We start from the raw sequence: 9058 nt of genomic DNA, 5'->3' as shown, positions 1-9058 counted from the left end.
CCACAGTATGAAGGCTGAAATGGGTGCGATAGTTACGCAGAGATGAAGAGGTTAAATTAGCGTGGAAACCTGCATCGATCCTTATTGAAGACTACCAAGACATGATACATGCTGGAGGATCCTTCTTTTAAACACTGAGCCATTTGGCTCGGTCTCCTGGAAAGGAATCGTCGTTTTCCGCCAGAACAAAAAATCATAGAACCCCAACTGATTTATAAACGGGATACAGCAGTATGACAACCAGTGGAGCAAGAAGGCGAGCTCTGGAATGAATGAATATTATCTTAATATATAGCTATTATATTATCTCAATATACAGGGTGAGTCACCTAACGTTACCGCTGGATATATTTCGTAAACCACATCAACTACTGACGAACCGATTCCACAGACCGAACATGAGGAGAGGGGCTAGTGTAATTGTTTAATACAAACCATACAAAAATGCACGGAAGTATGTTTTTTAACACAAACCTACGTTTTTTTAAAAGGAACCTTGTTAGTTTTGTTAGCACATCTGAACATATAAACAAATACGTAATCAGTGCCTTTGTTGCATTGTAAAATGTTAATTACATCCGGAGATATTGTAACCTAAAGTGGACGCTTGAGACCTCCGACGTTCAGTTGCGTGTTGTAACAAACACGGGCCACGGTCGGCGAGCAGCATCTGCAGGGACATGTTTACGATGACGACCGTGTTTACGAGTGTGGCTGTAGTGCACTGTTGTGGTTTGGTCTAGCTGTCGCAGTGTCCGCGTGTAGCGCTTGCTGCTATTTTTATTCTGCATTCGTCTCCGCACGCAGACCAACTGTAGTACACCGTCTGTGACAGTGTAGTGTTGTAGGAACTGTGACCATGGTGTATTCGAACTCTGGAAAGGCGGAGACGATACTCATCTATGGCGAGTGTCGACGAAATGCAGCTGAAGCCTGCAGGGTGTATGCAGAACGGTACCCGGACAGAGAGCATCCAACGTGCGGCATAGTGCAAAACATCTACCGCCAACTGTATACAACAGGTATGGTCGTAGCACGCAAACAGGTCCGTAACAGGTCCGTCACAGGAGAAGCGGTTGCAGTTGGTGTGTTAGCTGCTGTTGCCATGAACCCACACATGAGTACACGGGACATTGCGAGAGCCGGTGGACTGAGTCAAAGTAGTATCATGCGCATACTGCATCGTCACCGCTTTCACCCGTTTCATGTGTCGCTACATCAGCGATTACATGGTGATGACTTTAATCATCGAGTGCAATTATGTCAATGGGCATTAACAGAGAATGCGTTGCAGTTCTACCTGTTTACCGATGAAGCGGGTTTCAAAAACCACGGGGCAGTGATTCTACGGAACATGCATTACTGGTCCGTGGACAATCCTCGCTGGCTCAGACAGGTAGAGCGACAGCGACCGTGGACTGTAAATGTATGGTGTGGAATCATTGGCGACCACCTCATTGGTCCTCACTTCATTTCAGGGGCCCAAACAGCTGCAACATACATCGCGTTTCTACAGAATGATCTGCCAACGTTGCTCGAAAATGTCCCACTGGAAACGCGTGGACGTATGTGGTATCAGCATGATGGTGCACCTGCACATTCCGCAATTAACACTAGGCTGACCCTTGACAGGATGTTCGACGGGCGTTTCATAGGACGTGGAGGACGCATAAATTGGCCAGCCCGTTCTCCTGATCTTACACCTCTGGACTTATTTCTGTGGGGTACGTTAAAGGAGAATGTGTACCGTGATGTCCCAGAGGATATGAAACAACGTATTGTGGCAACCTGCGGCGACATTGCACCAGATGTACTGTGGCGTGTACGACATTCATTACGCCAGAGATTGCAATTGTGTGCAGCAAATGATGGCCACCACATTGAACATCTATTGGCCTGACATGTCGGGACACACTCTATTCCACTCCGTAATTGAAAACGGAAACCACGTGTGTACGTGTACCTCACCCTTCATGGTAATGTACATGTGCGTCAGTGAAGAAGACCAATAAAAAGGTGTTACCATGTGGACGTAATGTGCTGTTCCAGTCTCTTCTGTACCTAAGGTCCATACCCGTTCCCTTTGGATCCCTACGTAATTCGGTGCTCTCCGATACATACGATCGAACAGCGGAGGAGTGGTACTCAAGCGTCAACTTTAGGTTACAATATCTCCGGATGTAATTAACATTTTACAATGCAACAAACGGCACTGATTACGTATTTGTTTATATGTGCAGATGTGCGAACAAAACTAACGGGGTTCAATTTAAAAAAACGTACGTTTGTGTTAAAAAACATACTTCCGTGCATTTTTTTATGGTTTGTATTAAGCAATTACACTAGCCCCTCTCCTCACGTTCGGTCTGTGGAATCGATTCGTCAGTATTTGATGTGGTTTACGAAATATATCCAGCGGTAATGTCAGGTGACTCACCCTGTATAGTTATACTACCGCCAAGAAGAAGGGAGCCACATTCAAGATGAAAGGTGGAAACTACCGGAGTGAATATTCAAGACGCAAGTGAATTAAAGACATTAGCTGTCAGTGGTCTTTGATTTATATTAATGGGAAAACATGAAAATTTGTGCCTTAAAAGGATTTGAACCCAGGTGTCCTATTTACTCGGCAGATGTGCTAACCACTACACCAGCCAGACACAGTGGTCACCACAATCGCATAGACTATCCTAACATGCCAACCGTCAAACCCAAATTCTTAAGTTATACCACACACTACATTAGTAGTATAAGATGAAGATATGGGTGTAATGGGAGATATGCTAGATAGTTACAGGCAATCGACTGTTTTTAACGTCGACTGGTCAGTCGATTGTTTTCCAATTCAGTCGGTTTTTTCAGTTGAATGAATCAACCGAACGTTCTGAAACAAGTCTACGTCGGTTGCGGCCGTTATATGAATGTTTCCACTCACTCATCGGATTTGAGTGTTTTCACTCAATGCGAGACAACCGACTGAAAGAAGTCTCCGTCGGTTTAGACAGTTATATGATGTTTTCACTGACTTACCAGTTTTGAATGACTTTATTTACATACTTTTTCAGCCTTTTTGGTTATACATGTAACATGACTTTTTTTGGAGACAAATAAAGTGTCTTGTTTCAAGGAGATATGAAGAAAAAGTATGTTTCCAAAAAATAAAGTATATTCAAAATATGTGTTTGTACTTACTGAAATACGAATTTTCGTACTTGTGGCATTAAATATCAATTTTTGGTTGGTTTTAAAAGTTTAGTATATGGAGCTGCATTGTAAATTTGTGTAAAAATTAATGAACAATCAGTTATTAACATGTTTTTATTAGGTCGGTATCTTGTCTTTTTTTCAGTACAAATTTTGCAATTGATATTGAACTAGTTTCCCGATAAGCTAGAGAAATTGAAAATTCCACCCGGCAAAATCCCTGGAGTCGTTCCTAGAAGGGTCAGCCAATATGTTGCTTCCACCTGTATGTCGCGAAAAGACGATAAAAGCCACATTAGAGAGATAAGTGCTCGCACGGACGCTTTCCTTCCTTCCCGCGCACCAAATTTGACTGTAGCAGGAAAGGCGGAAAAGCGACAGTGATACACACAGTAAGTTGGCTAGACGACAATTTAGAAGTACAAGGCGTAACACATCGACAACCAGTGTGAGCTAGGTCAGTATATTCCAGGTATCCTGCTTTTGTTTTGAGAGAGGGTGGGGGCTGGGGGATCTAGTTGACTTTCATAATCGATAACACACCTAAGGGTTGCACCGAACGTTATAAAAAAGAGAACCTGTTGCTTCCTATTTATGAAGTGGCTGTTTCCGCAGTAGCAATTTCAGCGAGAAGGATCATCGCCATGGAAGGACATATTTCCTGAGGTTACAGATTCCTCGAAGCCAGTTAAAAGGAAAGCCCGACTTTCCATTAGAGGGGCGGCATTTATGGGGGCGGCAATAAACGGCGCGGTTTTATGTGGCGGCCGGCAGCAGTAAGGGAAGAATTAATAAAAATGGCTGCCGACGGAGGAGGCCGTAAACGCGCTTCATGGCCGGCGCTGATGAAGCGACAGCTCGTTAGGGACGGCCTGGCCGGGGCTCCGGCGGACACGGACTGGCGCCAGGTAATGGCCGGCGACTGGCGACTGGCGACTGGCGCGGCACTAATGACGCGGACGCCAGCACCGCACAGCGCCAAGCCGAGCCGAGCGCGGGACCTTTCCACCACCATTACGACCGCCCGCAGCCGAGAACGCCCTGCTCTCTCTGTTCGTCCATGGATCCTGAAGGCGTGGGAGGGGGAGAGGCAGTCTCCCCGACTTCTGGGAGGGGTTTTGTTGCTTTCTACATTTCTTTTTGGTAGAGGAAGTATAGGGAAGAGATGTTGGGAAACCTCCGAAGCGACGCTGAGAATAGTAATTTAACATAAGACACAGGGCGTCGCAACTGTCGGGAAACAGCCCAAAAGTGGATGACAAATCTTGGGCATGTGACGTCATTACACGATGTAACTCGCTGCACATGTAGCAGTTGAGTCTATCGGTCTGTCACACCTGATTATCCCATGTCGGTGTATCTCCGAGCCTACGTGCGAAACTTCAGCACTTGGTGCTCAGGGTTCGAATCTTGCGTCTGGCACGCAATATGTTTTTAATCGAGTGAGGCAGTTAAGTTATTACATTGAGATAAGATTTATTTTTTAATGTACCTGTCTCGCGTTCTCCGCTGGTTTATTGCCAAGTGCAGCACAACACAAACCTACCGTATTGCGCCACAGGTAAATGAGTATATGGTTACGAATTCCGTCGTTAACAATAAATAAATTACGTTTTCCTTACTAAATAACGTCTATAAACAAAAAAGAAGGGACAAAAGGAAAGAAACAAATATAAGAACGGTTTTTACGTGGTTACATAGAGGAGAATAATTTTGTAACTTACGAGACATCACACATACAAAAGATGTTCGAAATTTGCACAGTTTCCTCGGATGCGAACATTGTATCTCTAAACCATACTTTCACGCCCAAGCCCACTTACTCCACGTACGACGCGGTACGTTATCTGCTAACGTAGCATTTTAAACATTCATCATTTATTTTTGGGGTATTTCCCGACATTTGTGACCCCGTGTGTCTTACATTAAATTACTTGTCTCAGCGTCATCTACTTTACTGCAGGTTTTTTTTTATGTTAACAATAACCAATCTATATAAGTATGTACGTTCCACATCAACCAAATCTGATACACACATCACATACTGTTTGGAACTCATCACCGAGTGGCCAAAGACCATATATCTACCAAACGAGTAGGGGTGAAAAAGCAGAGTAGTCTACAACGTGTCAATAGCCACAAATTAGTCAGCCAATATTTGAGAATGAGATCATTTAATAAATTGGAACAAACTTTACATATAAGTTCAATCCTTTACGAAACTTTTTCTCGCTGACAACCCTCACAAAATGAATAGAGGAAGAAATTTTATCGCACACTACATTTCCGTTGTTCATGCAATAAAACTACCGTATCATACATGACATTCGAATTTATCACTTCTTTACTACTAACTGTATTAGCGACATATTTCGCAGACAGTTCTCACATATACCACGTAATGTGCTAGCAAAATTATATCATTGTATAACACATAGTTCAGGAGATATGACGTCATAAACACTGAGAAGTCTGCTGCGTAGTGCAAGACGTTTAAATTTATTACTTCGTCAATACTACGTCCATACACAGAACATTTCGCAGACAGTACCCACCTGAACCACTGGTTGTTCGGGCAAAATTATAACATTTTGCAACACATAGTTCAGCAGATACGAAGTCATAAATATTAAGCTGCGTGAAAATGAAACTCAAGAGCGAAATTCGGTAGAGAGAGGATAAATACGTATAGAATTAGGGGAGAGTGGGGGAAATACACGCACCTAAGGAAAAATCGATGTGAACCATTCGTTACGTCATTAAAACCTACGAAAATAAGTACATACCATACAATGGACATTTCTCCACATATTCCAATCGTCTATAAATAGTACATTAATTATGAACATTAAAATAAAAAAAGTGAAAATGCGTGGTATTCCCTACCCCTGAGGGTAATGACACGCAAAGTACTGGGTAATTACACGTAAAACAAACAAACCATAAAAATGTACAATACTTGCTATTTTTATTTGTTTATTAGTTACTACAAATAGTAAACAGTATATTTAAGAACGAAATAATGTAATTCTAGAAACATCTCTTATAATTTTCGCTTTTTATATTTTTTTTAAAGTGAAAAGAGTTCATTTTCTCATACCATACAGCAAAGATCGCACTTGTAACCTTTTGGAGTTTTCCAGCCACTACATTCTTCATGACTCCATCTGCTACAAGAAATACATCGGTACCATAGTTCTCCATCCTTCCCAAACTCTCTACAAACTAAACAGACATCTTCTGAAATCGACACGTTTTTACCTCTTTCCCAAGACGTGGCCCCACCTATTTGTTTAACACCTTTAGGAGCCGAAATTCTCTCGGGCTTTTGTATTTATGCCTGTTTCATCGACGTTGAACACTTGCCCCTCTTTAAATTTATATTTATCAAAGACATGTTCTAAGTTTTTAAAATATGCATTAACCTCTTCTTCATTAAATGCCTGTATTCTGTTAATGCTAGTTACTTCAGGTTTTCTCATGCTAATACTTGGGTTTGTTTTAAAAAACAGAGCTAGCCAATCCTTTAGAGCTAACCTAGATGACTTATCAAAATTGTTTGCAATGTTGTTAGCCTCTGCACACTCAAATGCAATCTTTCGCAGCTGGATGAATGTAATGCCATTGTAATAACATGTTCCCTAATCTCATTTTCCTGTTCTGTCGAAAATGTTGGGTTTCTTCCAAGTTTTGGACCCTCGGTATTTTTAACGTTCGCAGAGTAGCTTCATCAATCCCGAAAGCTCTTAATACTTCTCTTATTTTTCTTCCAGATTTGATGGCACCAAGAGCCTTACAAAGTTCCTCTTCCGTCCATTTTGCTTTCTGGGTTTTTCTTTTATAATATCTACCCATCTGAGATTAAAAAAACTCGTTAGTATTGAAAATATAATCTGCAAGGGGGAATGCCACGCACTTCAACAGCTGCGTAGCATTACCCCACTGTAAGTTCGATGACTAACCTAAGCACAACTCGGCACCTAATTCAAATAGCGGGACAAATCTACAATTAAATTAAAGGTTTCATCTAGGGTTAGTAGTTGATACGCAAGAATTACATTAAAGGAACTTATAGTATCACTTACCTTGCAAAATACAGCTGACCAAAATTACATGAGACACGCCGAAAATAAACAATACTTCACTACTCCAACAATGCCACGGGAAAAGCCTGGCATAAGCCGCATAGTAGTTGTTACTCCTGCCGGCAGGGTGTAGCACCAACTGGGAACAGCTTGCGCCATTCAAACTGCGTAAATCAGTCTGCGTGGGATTACCCACATACGTGTAATTCCCCCACCTTCCCCTACGTGTGAAATATGTCAAATATATGTGAAATATACCTGACATATTGAAATATATTTGACATGTCAGTATGCGGGAAAAGCCACGGTTAAAAACCTCAACTTAAACGCGTGGAACGATTTCAACGAAATTTGGTACAAGTATTAATTACGGTCTAGAAAGCAATACTATGGGTGTAAACGTAGCGAAGTATTGGGGTAGGCGTGATAATGTGGAGACTGAGGAGAGGAGGAGATGGACAGAGAGAGGGAGAGGAGCAGATGGTCTAACAGAGGACTGGAGTAGATATAGACTCGGCAACGCCTGCTACACGGCTAGTTGTTTGTGAATGTCTTAACCGTATTTTGTATATGTACTGTAATATAAATAATGCGACCACTCGAACAATTCCAATCCATTCCTTCAGACGAAGACTGCTTCGACAGTCACAACCTAACTCCTACTTAATAAAAGTTGGTTCTGGTGTAACATGACATACGATTTCGGCTACTACAAAAAACTGCATGAAATTATCTGTCCATTTCAATATCAATCTTTTTATTTACATTTACTTTATCACATTTGTTCTTGTGATAAATGTTTCTGTACTTCGTTTCTCTTTCAGAAATTATCCGCAGCCTCACTAAGATGTACATTAAGTAAGTAACACTAATTATTCGGAGGCCCGCCCGGTTGGCAGTGCGGTCTAACGCACGGATTTCCGGGCTGGACGGAGAGCCTGGTCCCCGGCACGAATCCGCCCGGCGGATTGGTGTCGAGGTCCGGTGAACCGGCCAGTCTGTGGATGGTTTTTCGGCGATTTTTCATCTGCCTCTGTGAATGCGGGCTGGTTCCCCTTATTCTGCCTCAGTTACACAATGTCGGCGATTGCTGCGCAAACAAGTTCTCCACGTACGCGTACACCACCATTACTCTACCACGCAAACATAGGGGCTACACTCGTCTGATGTGAGACGTTCCCTGGAGGGTCCACCGGGGGCCGAACCGCACAATAACCCTGGGTTCGGTGGGGGGCGGCGGCGGGGTGAAGTGGACTGCGGTAGTCGTCGTGGGGTTGTGGACCACTGCTGCTGCGGCGGGGACGGAGCCTCTCCGTCGTTTCTAGGTTCCCGGTTAACATACAATACAATACATGCAATACTTATTCGGTAAGATGTAGTTGTGTTTGTGTGTGTGTGTGGGCGGGGGGGGGGTTATTGGGGGGGGAGGGGGGGTAGCTTCCATTAATCTATCAATAATACTAACTCGATTACTATTTTCGAATTCGATTCCTTGAAAAAATCTGTTTTCAGTCTCGTAATTCTCTGACAAAACGGAAATGTTTGATATGCAGGGTGAGACACTTAAGGTAGGATACCTGAATAACTCAGTCTCTTTTAGTGATGGAAGAAAATCCTTCACAGAAAATACACTTAGGTGGAAGGCGAACATTGTGTGGTGTCCATAATTTTTTCGTAGGTGGAAGGGTAGAGGAATTATGACAACGAACTTATTTTAAATGAACTGGCACTATATATTGTTTAAATTTTAATAATATGTTAGAAAACGC

The sequence above is a fragment of the Schistocerca nitens genome, chromosome 4 (genome assembly GCF_023898315.1).
Source record: "Schistocerca nitens isolate TAMUIC-IGC-003100 chromosome 4, iqSchNite1.1, whole genome shotgun sequence".
NCBI classification, from domain to species: Eukaryota; Metazoa; Arthropoda; class Insecta; order Orthoptera; family Acrididae; genus Schistocerca; species Schistocerca nitens.
Note: the sequence above shows the minus strand (reverse complement) of the source record.